This window comes from Dreissena polymorpha, chromosome 1 (assembly GCF_020536995.1).
Source record: "Dreissena polymorpha isolate Duluth1 chromosome 1, UMN_Dpol_1.0, whole genome shotgun sequence".
NCBI lineage: Eukaryota > Metazoa > Mollusca > Bivalvia > Myida > Dreissenidae > Dreissena > Dreissena polymorpha.
In genome coordinates this window covers 119574451-119588701 of record NC_068355.1, presented here as the reverse complement: position 1 = coordinate 119588701, position 14251 = coordinate 119574451, and positions in this window count along the sequence as shown.

The following is a 14251-nucleotide window of genomic DNA, read 5'->3' as shown; positions in this document are numbered from 1 at the left end:
GGATAACCAATACAGTATCACTACACACGCAGGATTTAGTTAATTACTGCAAAACATTTAAGACATGTTACTACACGTGTACTGAGAAAAAAACACATCGAGGAATAGTTTTATTTTTTAACGATTTAACGATTTCAAATGATGATCATCCATTAATGAATCAATATTTTTTTCAAATTGTCAGGATTATTATTTTACTTTATAAACATAATGTTCCTTTTAGACAGACAGACAGACAGACATTCAGACAGACAGACAGACAGACAAATATCGAACACAAACCAATTATCTGATGTAGGGTTGGAGATGCAGACCTTATCGGAGCCACCATTTGCGCCACCGGATATCCAGATCCGGCGTATTTTACCGTTAAGATAATTGCAGTGACTAAGTAACAGAGATAGGTTTGACCAAACACTGAGTCAGCTGTAAATTCATAGTAAATTACACACAAATAGTAAATTACACACAAAAACAACACAACAACATTGATTTATTACGTCATATGTCATATTTATAGCGTGCGCATGTAAAAGAAACAGCTTTACAATATTTTTCCTATGTCACCTTTATACCTAAGTAGTTGTGCCACTTTGTTTTGATTTCAGTTTACCGTAAACCTCATTTTGTAAACCCTAGCATCATATTCACGCAAACAGAAACAAGTGTTTCGAAAAATCTTATCAATTTTACTTACTGGTAGGGAATGTAATAATATTTTGACTAAAATATTAATAGACAGTCTTAAGAGCCGCGTGATACAAGCATGATTCTTAATTATGTCATCATTAATAATTTTAGTATTATTTATTTATATTATTATCATTATTGTTGTTGTTTTCGCGTTTATAAACTCTTATGCGACTCAAGAAATTGTGAAAAAAATCCGATGGGAAACAAATACTATTTAAAAAAAAAACGATTGAGAAAATCTCACTGGAAAAAATCCCATAGGATTGTTTTCAAACACGATTTAAAACATTAAAATCGATTAGATTGTTAATAATTTGAAAAAAGTGTTTTCTGATAGATAAATGAATGCATCATTCAAAATAATACAAAATACCTTTTCTTCAATATTTGAAAAATGGGATTTTGTAATTACTAAAAAGATTTTTCTGCATAAAATGATCAAACCTTAAATAACGTTTAGATACTAAAGTACGGGCGGAAAACAAGTTTTTAAAAATGTAAAAAATCCATGTTTTTTTCCATCCACAATTATGGGGAAAAAATCCCTTCGGAAAAGAAAATCCCACGGAAAAACGAAAAATCCCATTGAAAAATGCAAAAATCCAATGGGAAGACCAACATTGCAACTTTATTTAATAGTGAAAGATAAACGCATTTTTAAGCAAAAATAATAAATTATTAATCAACAATAAGACTTTTATCGCATACTTCTTTGAAAGAAGCAAATCATCAAGTAAAAAGGACTCCAGTTTACGAAATTTCGGTTTCGCAAAGTTTTTCCGGTGGCCGTTGTTCAAAATGTAGTTTTTTCTGCTGACAGAGCTAAAAATATTTCCGCATGCGAAAGGTTAATACTATAATAAATCAAAAAGACCCAAACACGTAGTGCCTGTATTCTGTCATATCAATATATACTTTTTATACATTTCCACGCATTTCAAAACTTGCAAGATACAGGTCCATGCTAGATAAAATTAAAATGTATACATCGAAATTGTTTAAATCGAAACATTTCATTTTTATGTTCCCCCAAAATCAATTTTGGGGGAGCATATAGTCGCCGCTTCGTCCGTCCGTCCGTCCGTCCGTGCACAATTTTTGTCCGGGCTATTTCTCAGCAACTAATGACCGGAATTCAATGAAACGTTATTGGAAGCTTCACTACCAAGAGGAGATGTGCATATAATCAGCGGGTTCTGGTCGGATGATTTTTCAAAGAGTTATGGCCCTTTGAAATTTTACATTAACTGTACATATAGTGCAATTCTTGTCCGGGCTACTTCTCAGCAACTAATTACCGGAATTCAATGAAAATTAATGGGAAGCTTCGTTACCAAGAGGAGATGTGCATATTATCAGCGGGTTTTGGTCGGATGATTTTTCACAGAGTTAAGGCCCTTTGAAATTTTCGATTAACTGTACATATAGTGCAATTCTTGTCCGGGCTATTTCTCAGCAACTTATGACCGGAATTCAATGAAGCTTGATGGAAGCTTCACTACCAAGAGGAGATTTGCATATTAAAAGCACAGACTAGTTAAGCATTATCACGATTAAGCACAGACTAGTAAACATTCTCAGGATTAAGCACAGACTAGTTAAACATTCTCAGGATTAAGCAAGCACAGACTAGTTAAACATTCTCATGATTAAGCACAAACTAGTTACACATTCTTAGGATAGACATTGTCTCTTATTAAGCACGTCATCGCAAGAGAATTACAATTGAACACAATTTTCACTTCTCACAAATTGTTTACGTCTATGTAATAGTAATTACACCGGTGCCCTTGATTGTTGATTTTTATTGAGCATTCTGTAGGGGGTGATTTGGCTTATTATTATTTAAAGGTTGATTGGGTTTTAGCCGTGATTCGAGAACTAGAAGATTCAGACGAAGTTGAAAAGTAAAGAAAAGGATGAATCGAAAAAGTTTTTGAAAGTTCAAGAATTTGTAGTAAATAATATTAACACATCAAAATATAACGCGCAAAGAAATCGGCATAGTCTAGGATTGAACATTCAAAGAGAGTGGAAAAGAAACCACCAGATATACACGAAGTGAACATTCAGCTGCATCAGATACATTTTTAGTAATACAATAGTAAATTGCATTTGAATATAGGTCGGATTACGACCAACACGGAGGCTGAATGATTACACAATATAATTTATTCGGTTAGCTTTGATATGTTTATTTATTGTTTATACCTTGAAACAAAAACATGGCAAGTTCTGATATATATATATAGATTATTTGTAATAGTAACTTAATTTTATTTTCTTGTGTTTTCAACATTCCCTCTTCCTGATTTTACAACTACCGAACCGACATCTGATGTGTGGACATAACTTGTTCACCGTGCTTGAAAGGCTATAGCATGTTGCAAAAATCCCTCAGTGGCTTGACGACTGCATCCCGCATTCAGTACACTAATGAAGATAAGACCTTGACAAATTCGATTATCTATGGTGAATACATAATACAGTTTTTTTCACATCTCAAATTTTACCTGTATACAGGTTGTAATCGAACTAGTGTTCTCTTGTTCTCAATGCAAACACCATTATCCACTACACAGGTGTTACCAGAGTGTCATTTTGTCAGCAAGTTTAAACATTATGTTCTTTTCTAAAATTATTTAGATAAATACAATGTTAATATGTATGAATATGTCTTTACATTAAAAGCACTTCATATCGACTGCATTTTTGATGACTACGCTGCTTTCAAAGAAGCAATACATTACAAGTTCTATAATGACATATTTCGGGACAAACTATTCGTTCTCTTAAAAAGTGTCATAGTAAACACTGTTTCATTTTAGAACAATAATACATTGTTTTGCGTACAATTGAATAAAGAATATTTCTTTCTGTTTGTTTAAATATAAAGTGAATTTAAATATTTGCTATACTTCTTTCGTCAAAATTATTAGTCGTGGATTCAAGTATATGTTTTCGTCAAGTTGTACTTACTAAGGTACATTTTGGTTCATATGGTATTCTGAAAGAGGGGCACCTGATGTTGTATGCTTTTATGTACTAATATAAATCACGTATTGTTTCTTTTTCCAGTTTAATGATATTCAACAACATAAGCAAATGTCTATGTTTTCATCCGTTAGCATTATACATCTTATTCATATCATGATTTATCGAACGATAAAATTTCACTATTTCTTAAAGACCAGTAGCTGATTGTATCGTGTCAAATATTGGGCTTTTGACTATTTCCCCTGCTGATCATAAAATTTGCCTCTAATAAAATATGATGTTACACTGGCAGCCAGAAACTATTAATAACTTGTTTGGCAAGTATTTTTTTTATTTCATCAAACGGAAGTCAAGAAACTACGGAATCCGGATAGTGCCATCTATAATCTCGCCCTTCTTTCGTCAAGGGCGACACACGACACACGAAGCGATACACGATATTTTGCTCGACAGTCGCGGCGACGCACGATATTTTGCGCGACAGTCGCGGCGACGCACGATATTTTGCGCGATACACGAAGCGACGCGCGAGAATGTACCACGAAATATCGCCCTTGTGTAGGTAGCCCAAAAGGCGATATATCGAGTTAAATATATCATGCGTCGCCGCGACTGTCGCGTAAAATATCGTAAGTCGCCGCGACTGTCGCGCAAAATATCGTGCGTCGCCGCGACTTTCTACAAATCTTTCTAATGCCTCCTTGTCTCCTGGTGTAACCTCAATCGGATATTTGCTTAATTTTGAGAAAACCTCGCCAATATCTGGGAGCACATGCCACGTTTGCCATGCAGCCTTTTTACCTTTTCCACGGAGTTCTGAAACAGTTTCACACCCTGTAATGCGTGAAAAAAGGCCATACCATTAGTTTTGTTCCATATCGATTTAGCACTGTCTTGATTAGGGATCCACCTCACATTTGCTCCCTGACCGTATTCAAGCCAAAGTTTCTCCAAGCCTAGATTGCTTAAAGCTGAATATGTTTTAACAGCAATCACTAGAACATCAGTGTCACTTGCCTAAAGGATGATGTTTTCATGACCTTAGTTTACTGCGTTCTTTACATGCAAAAAAGTCCTTGTGTCTGCTTCCTCATGATTGCAAGTCCCTCAGGAAGACTGTCTTGGTTGCATACTGCGCTGTCTTCTTCTGATACAATCACAATGTTTTGGGGACGGGACTCAATTATCTTGTCTGCTAGAAACTTGAACAGGTCAGTTTTGTTATCATTGTCCCGTAAGAAACTGCGCCAGTTTTGAGGAAGTTTACCCTTTTGTGTTACTCTACGTCTATTTCCTTCCCCTCTCTTTAATCTGGCCTCTGCCTTGAGACTATCAATCTTGTAAACATCCAAAACTATGTCTGTCCTGTTATATAGGGAAGCATAACGCTGAACCTTTGGTACTACTTCAAGTGCAGCATAATCCTCAAAGGTCTTGGACAACTTAGGTGGTTATGTATTAACCAACGCCGAGCCATCAATAAAAATGGCAGTAGCAGTTGGCACGGTCTCTGAGTTCTTCACTGTGGCTTCAAGAAGCGTCGTGTCTACTTCTGACACCCATATAGGGATCCATTGTCACTTAAAGCAGCGGAAAAAGACTGGTTTTCATGTTTAAAAAAATTAGAAGAGGTCACATTTCTCTTGATTGGCATGAGATAAACGTTTTTGAAAACATACGACAGTCGTCTTTCAACCCCTCTGATTAACATTCTGGGAAGCAGGCTGTATTTTCTGTTGAACGAAATTGAGCTTAGTCTTCTTTATTGGGGCATAGAATGAATTTGTGTCAAAAGTCTCTAATTCGGTCATAAACGTTTTGAACCTTTCCATACCATTCGGAAGATGTTTCGACAGTTGCTCAATTGCACCGGCAGCTGCTATCACCTTTGTGTTCAAAGACAAGTCTTTGCTCTCTTCCTGAAATGGATTGCCCATTTCCTTCAGTACGTTGTACATGTTCCGTATTTGTTCCAAAAATGCGCTTTGTTTTTTCATTGTTTCCTCTTAGTGCTTTACACTCCCTGTGACCTCTTTGTCTTCGAACATTTTCTCAAATTCTGAAACAAGGCGTGAAACCTCTGGCCCAGCAACCATCCACCTTCTTGGCGCGGACGGATCCTCAGTTACACCAACAGCGCCACCCTCCCCTTTAATTATTGCGTTGGCTTGCTCATGCCTGGTCGATTGCCATTGCTGTGAAAGGCCGTTTCGATTTGCAAAACAACAAATTTCCCTGCATGAAATTCTCGAGACAACTCAGGGTGCTGTACATCTAACCTAATCATATCTCTGAGATGTATGGGTAGCCAGCGTGCATTATTCATGTTGTAGTTGGCAAAGAAGTAGGGTATTAGTGCGGCCAATGCTTTTGTGTAAAGGTTGAAATTTGCCTCTCGTAAAGATCTGATGAAGGACAAAATAGTCAACTCCATTGTCAGCACAATGTGCCAATAGTTAAACTGGGGACTTTCTTCCGCTCGCTTCTCGCACCAATGTTCAAAACAAAACTTTTCCGACTCGTCGTCGGTCTCGCTGCAGTACAGCTTATATGAATATGTAATGAGCTTATAAAAGGCACAAGCTGTAACCTTGTGCGCTTTTCTGGTTGTCGTCTTGACACAGACAGGAATGATTGTGCAGTTCCTGAAGAAGCAATTTCAGCTTCTGTAAGGGCGTCCGTCCATCCACTTGCTTGCAAAAAAGTTCCGATAGAGTTTAATGCAGCCATTTCAATATGAAGTCCTCCAAACATCATAACGATCTTGTCCTCGCCGTATATGTCAGGCCATTGCCACTGTATTTATTTAGCCAAGGCATACACAGGTTGATCTGCAGTGAGAACAACAACCTGACCAGGATTCAGGAATGCAATAGTGTCTTTCACCTTGTCCATAACATGTCGTATAGTAGCCACAGATTGAGCGGATTCACGAAGCAGTGGCAGTAGAAATCCATTTGTAACTTCAAACGCGATACCTTTTTCTCTGGATGCATGATGCGCACTCCAGGTGATATTAACATGTTTATCCAGTGTTTCAGTAAGACAAACAATTCAAATTCACAATGTAAATCGAGTAGTGGATTTTGAATAGGTTGAACATTGACAGTGTCTGGTTTTGGAGGAGAGATTTCCCCAAAAGGACTGCAGGGGGAAATTTGTGTACGAATCTGTAAGTTCTGGAACTTTTTTTGCCTTGTTGTTCCTAATACTAAATGGATTGCGCTTTTGGCAATCCTCGCCAGAGCTTGGATGTTGGAAAAGTGATATGCTTGTTCCATGGAAGGATGATGATGATGTGGTGGATGTTGGGTTGTGGTCAATGTTGTCCATTGCAGCCGTGGTAAATATGCCTTTCCTAAGGATAGTTGGACAAACAAGACCTTCTTCAATGAACCTTCCAGCAGCTGCATCTCCTAATTGTGCAGAAACCTCGAAAACTCTTATGTACGGTATGCAGAGTCCATGTTCATTTAGCAGCTCAACAAGAACTTTCTTGCGGGCTTTTTGCCTACACGACATGCCCATGAAAATAGGAAAGGGGGGTTCCCGTTCTTTTGTATGTCTGTTCGTTACCAAACTGCCTATGGTCTTTGAAAAACAGTTATATTGTAGCAGTTGGGCCATTGTTAAATCTGTCTTTGATGCCCCAAACTGCAATTGCGATTTTATATCCACTCCATGCGCAATCATACAGACAAACTGCAACAGAGCGGATGGGACTGACCGTTCAATACAACCCTCCTGGAATTTCGTCTAACGAAGTTTCGTGACCAAGCATGAGTCGGCGTAAACTACTTGCTGCTTTGCTGAGCACAATTGCGTCAGAGAACTTAGAAGCTTTTGATAACACTGGCCCAATATCTTTCTTCAAAACTAGAACAATATTTCGTCCGCTTTCATGAGCTTCAATCTCTGGAATTTCTGCCAGTAGTCTATCCTTGAGCCTTGTTGAATGCACAGTTGACATTAACGGACTAATTCCAAATTGCTCTAGTCGTTGTTTGAACATCTTAACGAGATCTGGAAGACAAACTACCATGGGTCTGTTGCTTTGGATTTAGATTCTACAATAAATGTCACCAGCTCTGAAAATACAAGAATGTATACTTCATTTTCCAATGAATCGCAGTTCTCCTGGTCATTAAGTTTTGAATGATGAGCTTTTTCCCTGTAGTACAGAGAGGACAAACAATTTTTGTGGTACCTGAGCTCTTGTGCCACTGCATCTCCACCACTAAGTGTGGCAAGAAGCTTCCCATCATTAAGAGTCCGGGCACATTCGTTTAGTCGTCTATCAATATTCATAGTCATTGCTTTCCGGAGGTCTGACTTAGGCGTTTCGCTATCACACAGGATTCAATTTTCTATTTCCAGCTTAATCTTCTAGATTTCAATGGCACTTCCCCTAATGCATCGGGTGTTGCAGAAGATCTTTTTCTAGCCCTATCAAGTTTTGTGTTGTTAAACATTAGACGGCAGCTCTGGTGATATTTTGCCTGCCTTTTGCGCAGTGTTGTTTCAATTCCACCCCCTCGTCCAACCTTGTTGGATCTAATTCAATGGAAGCTGGTTCATTGCATAGAACTGCGGAACTTTGTTGCTATATTCGTATAATCATCATTACCCTTGCTGTCGGGTGGAGGCAACTTTAAATCCTCATCTTTCTTTTCAGTCTGACAGAGACAACATTTGTCCCAGTCTGTTTGGTGCTTTGAAATGAACACACTGACGCTAGCCATATTATTTGTGTGACTGTCCCGAGGGGCTAACCTTTTACCATCATAAGCCACTAAATCTAACAGCTAATATTGACCCGTATAACCAATATACTTAGTTACAATAAAATCGTTTTTAAAAAACTTGATTGGATAAACAATCCTTATCTTTGATAGAATAATTTTGATAATTAATTTATGACTTAAATGAACTATCAAAATATATAATTGCTTCAAAATTCAATTTGAAACCTATCACTATATTACTGAAAAGCAGGACCATACATGTTGGTGTACTAACTGACCTATGACAGAGGTTGTAAAATACCACAGTAGTGACGTAATAAAGATGCATGACGTAGTATATGACGCTCATTCTTCCTACTTATTACCCATAAATCCATAATAAGCACACCCATGAAGTGAACGACGCTCCTACATCCTACGTAATACCAATAAGTCAATAATAAGCGCACCCCTGGGTGTAAACTAGTTTTCTTTTTAAATGCTATATATTTATTTATTGAACATGTTTTAAAACAATTGATTATGTGTGCAATAAATGTGTGTGTATTGTCTTTATATTACTGTTAGGATAACTGTATTGTGATATATAAGTACATATGTGGTTCACAATAATGGTGCAAATTGCGACAATTTCGAAACAAATGTACAATATTTCACATTTAAATGTCAAAGAAGACAAAAATGTATCTTTTAAACATTCTTTACAACAAAGCAACCTGAATAATGTTTGTTTTTATTTGTCTCCGAGTGCAAATGATTGATTTTCAAGAAAAATTATATTTAAAATTATGCGGCCGTCATTTTGGAAAAAAATGGCCGCCGTGTTTTTTTTTTGTGGCTAACGGGTTTTTGGAAAGAGCACATATTAAGGTACATTCATGGAAAGTTTGGTTCTTGCTTACAAGTTTGCAATATTTTGCCTCCTGTGAGGCATCCCGCTTGTACGACATTAGCCATTACATGCATTTCAGCTCAGATTTTGACTGGTTATTTTATAATTGGATCAGTAAGGCTTATTGCTTGACTCACGAATCTTACACATAACTGTATATAAAGAAAGTATAACGGAACTAAACGTAGACTAAAAATTGCAATCGATTTGTGTTGTGATTTGCATTACACCATGTTAATACGAACCACCTCGAACTTCGCAACACAATTAAGAGCTTTTTATCATATAATTTCTTATAGTGTCTTAACATATTTTTAAACATCAATAATTTACGTTTTGATGTAAAAACTATAGAACTTAAAGGGGCCTTTTCACAGATTTTAGCATGTATTGAAGTTTAAATGCTTTATCTTGACAAATGTAAACATTGGATCTAATAAGCTTCATTAAAAAAAAAAATCGAACCGCTGACCCCCGGATTAAACGTCTATCGCTTAGACCACTCGGCCATCCACGCTCATACAAGGAGTTATGTATTTTAAACTAGATGTTAGCAATCCTAGTTGTATCACAAAATATAACGACAGCAACAGGACTCTCCAAATTATTCAATCGTTTCGCGTTGCAACGCTTTATGATTTTCAGATTTTAAATCGTCGAAAGATGCATATAATGGATATTTTAGAGCATGGTAAATGTTCAGTTTTACTGTTTCCTTACAAATCAGAACTAAAACGAAAATTTGCGAATCTGAAACAATTATTTTTAATTTTGTCAATTCAACAAAACGCGAAAAGGCCCCTTTAACAACATATAGAGTAATGGTATAACATCATAAGTAAACGGATGCATGAAACACAAATTACATGGTATTCATCCTCTGTGTGGGCAGAACCCTTAATCTTACAAAGTACAAAGTTTGACTCATGGGTAATACATCAAAGTAGTATTCATAATTGAAAGAACTGTTAAACATTTTATACATATATGAATACAACTTGTATAAAATTACAAAACCATTACTGCTTAAAGATGTCAATAATTCTGAATTTGAATTCACAAACAAAAGCATGACTATTAGTTCTATTGGCAGTCTCAAAAATAGGAAAGTCGGTATTCGTTAAAGACTTTTAAAACGTGCAATCCAATTTCACATTACGCATTAAAATCGTCCAATGCTTATATGTACTAAGTTTGTATATTACATGTGTTCATATGTACATTTAACAATCGTTTGCAAACGTGTTAATGGATGCGATCGATCTCTTTTAAATTACTAACACCACATATGTCCTATATCATAAAAAACAACAACAAAATAATCAAACAGCTGACAAAAAAATTGTCGGCGTTAGGTCACGCTGATTACAATTATAAAGTGTAATTAGTAACAGTGACAGTACATCGTCAACATTACATGTGGTTGGTATTAATATATGTCAACATGTATATGCGCAGAAAACAAGTGTCAACAAACATGAATATTTACAAAACAAATATATACAGAAGTACAGAGGATGAACAATTTGAAAATTACGTTATACGATTTAACAAATTCAATCTAATACTCAACGATTCCTTAACAAATAGACAGTATAAGTATAAGTAAATAAAATACGTTTTATTATTTCAGACCTATTGGTTGATTGAAGCAATTGTACATACTTCATAACAGATGGATTATTATAGTAATATTTTTTAATGTATTTCTTTCTTATATCAACAAATGTTGGACAAATACATACAAAATGAAATGAATCCTCAATATCCGTGGTATTACAATACAAACAATATCTTTTTCTTGTCTAGCAATATTGTTTCCATTATATCTACCAGTCTGTTTACGTAGGGGGTGAATAGATAATCTTAATCGGCATAAATAAATCCTTAAATTTTTTGGAACTAAGTCTGGGTAAATCTTATATTCAAGATTTGACTTAAATGTTCTATAAATATCTAACATTGAACTATCTTCTAGTGTACGGAACCAATTTTATTTATATGAATCAATAATTCTAGATTTTAGAATGGGTTTAAAAAAATAAAATCAATATCATGAACGCTGTTAAAGACATAACTGAATCCGTAATCATCCAATAATTTGTTGATGTTATAAATGCAATTTCGGCAGCCTCTGGTGTAATCTGAAACTCCAATGTTGTATACAGTTTTGATTATTATGTTATCAGAGGCTGCTATTTCAAACCAATATTGTACGATTCGTATGTATCTATGTATAAAAAGAGGATATCTTCCTAACTCGCCATAAACACATGCATTACAGGTATTAGTTTTAACTCTTAAAAGCCTTTTACAGAACTTCAGATGTATCCTTTCCAATTCCTTAGATTTTGTAAAACCCCAAACTTCTGCTAAATAACCTAAAATAGACCCAACAAGTGCATCAAATAACTGGCATTGAATTTTTGGCTTTAAATCAAAACCTTGACATTTACAAAACAATGTATTTACATGAAACCAGTACTTGTTGTCTATGGGGAAGATCTAAAGAACGCTTTCACATTGGGTATTGAACCCGTGACCTCCCTATGCTTTTGATGCTTAGTCCTCCAAGTGGCTTAAGAGAACCACCTCCACTAATGCAATATCAGTGAACATCATATAAGCATAATATATTAAATATATTGTTTATTTCTTCACGAATCAATGCAGGGCCGTACGCGGAAATTTTTGACTGGGGGTGGCCGAACCGGGGAGGATGCGGGAGATGTCTTCCCCCCCTTTTTTTTTATTTGGCACTTTTCAATGTGAATTGTAATGCTTACAAATCGTATTTTGGTGATATTTTATGGAATATAAGAAGTAAATCATAAATTTTCTGAAGTCTAAAGTTTTTAAAATTGGTGTGACAATCGTCCACAACTCCTACATTAGATTGGACTTAAAAATTTTCTATATAATAACCGTTTTCCGGAGTTTTTTCAGGCACATTGAATCAATGTGCTTGAATACAATGGTAGCTAAATACACCAAGGATCTTTTGCTAGGTTTAAGGATTAATGAGCCCGTACTGTCTAGTCTTCATCTAGATCAGGAACAGCATTCCCCATCTTGTGTCGGAGTAAGGCAGTTCAATCTTTCGAGTGGAAGACGAACATTGAAAACTTCTCAAAGACCATTAAGAATATTATCATGTTTCACCATTTCTTGATGTCGATAAAGCAGCCTGTAATGCTACTCTGTATTAAGTATGCGGATCCTTCCGAAGAGCGATTAGACCTTTATAGAATATCAAATAGACTATAATATGCCAAATTTCGAAAACATTATGTCTCTTTTTCGCGAATGTGGTCTTTGTATGAAAACATTCCCAAATTTTAAATAATGAGTCTGAAGGCGGGAAGCATACATACAAATACCGTTGCCGAAGTAAACAGAATGACTAAAACTACTTTAAATTCGTGAACTTTTCAATTCGACATTTCTGAATGAGAATCTTTACTTTTTCTATTAAAAAAAGTAATAATTTTTAATGTATGGGTACATTCTTTTCATTTCATAAATTTTCTTTTCAAGTATTTATGCATTTTGAATTCTTCGGTGCTACATAAATGAAGTTTCTGAGTCCATGATGTATGTACAAAACACTCTCTTTGTAGTGAAGCTTAACAACCTTCTCGTTAGGTGGATGTTTTATGGATAAAGGAATTTTATTCCATTGCAAACTAATACGTGTGATATGAGTTCTACGCTTTTAAATGCATGTTGTTCTTTCATGTAAAAACTAATTTCGTGGACATATTTCATCCAAATTTCTTTAATTAAGTTGAAATACCTGTTAAGCTTTGTTTAACATTCGATTAACATGAAACCCGATTTTAAGTCACATACATACTTAAAATCAACGAATATTTGAATATTTCATTGATTTTGAGTATTTATGTAGCTTTAGGTTAATTATGCGAAACTTAATGCATCGTATATTTTCACCATCTTAAGTATTACTTTGTTTACTTGTTTATACATATTGACAAGACGATAAACGTTTAAGGATTATGTGTCCCAAATTTTGCCGACTAGGAAACACATTTTTTAAATGTGATTTTATGCTTTTTTTGTGGTTGGCTTTAATGCATATTCGAACGTAATTTTCAAATGATTTATGTAATTAAATGCTTCATTTCCATTATATAATTTATATCACGGTCATTGTTTATAAGAAAATCGATTGATTTTAACAAAATATAATTATTTAAGAGTTGTTACCATGGAAACCAATTTTGCCTGCACAATTGCGAGGCTGTTAAGACGTATTTGTATTCTGAACAGTCAGTACTTTTAACAGTAAAGTAAAGTAGCGAGCAATAAAAAATTATTTTTTTCTACGTGGCACCGTTATTTCACGCATACGCCATGGTAACGAAAACATGTAACAATTTTAGGAATAGTATAAACACAAAAAATAATGCAGACTACCAAAACATTAATATCCAAACAAATTGTCAAATTTTTAGCAAACGTGTTAAAATACCGTCTGCAGCCAAAAATCGTGCCTTTGACTTACATGTCATGTGGACATCAATGGCGTTGTGATTTATTATGGAAGGGAAAGACCTCCAATATTATTTATCACCAGAAATGTTGCACGTGTTGAGTATTCAGCTAATATGTTCCATGTTGCAATTATAAATTATACATACATGTCAAATAATATCCGTTCAAATAAACAATTTTTGATATTTATTGTTTAAATTTTCAACAATGTTACCTTTTAAAGGTAGAGACATCTCAAATGTTCATCCTGTGCATTGTCCAATTAAAACTGCTAAATTAATAAAAAATAAAAGTTCAAAATGTAAAATATACATTTACTTTTATTTTTAAATCGCATAGTCAACGCACAAAACCTTTTTTACAACTCTTACGCTTCTTTACAAAGGTGAATGCTAAAGTATACAAATTT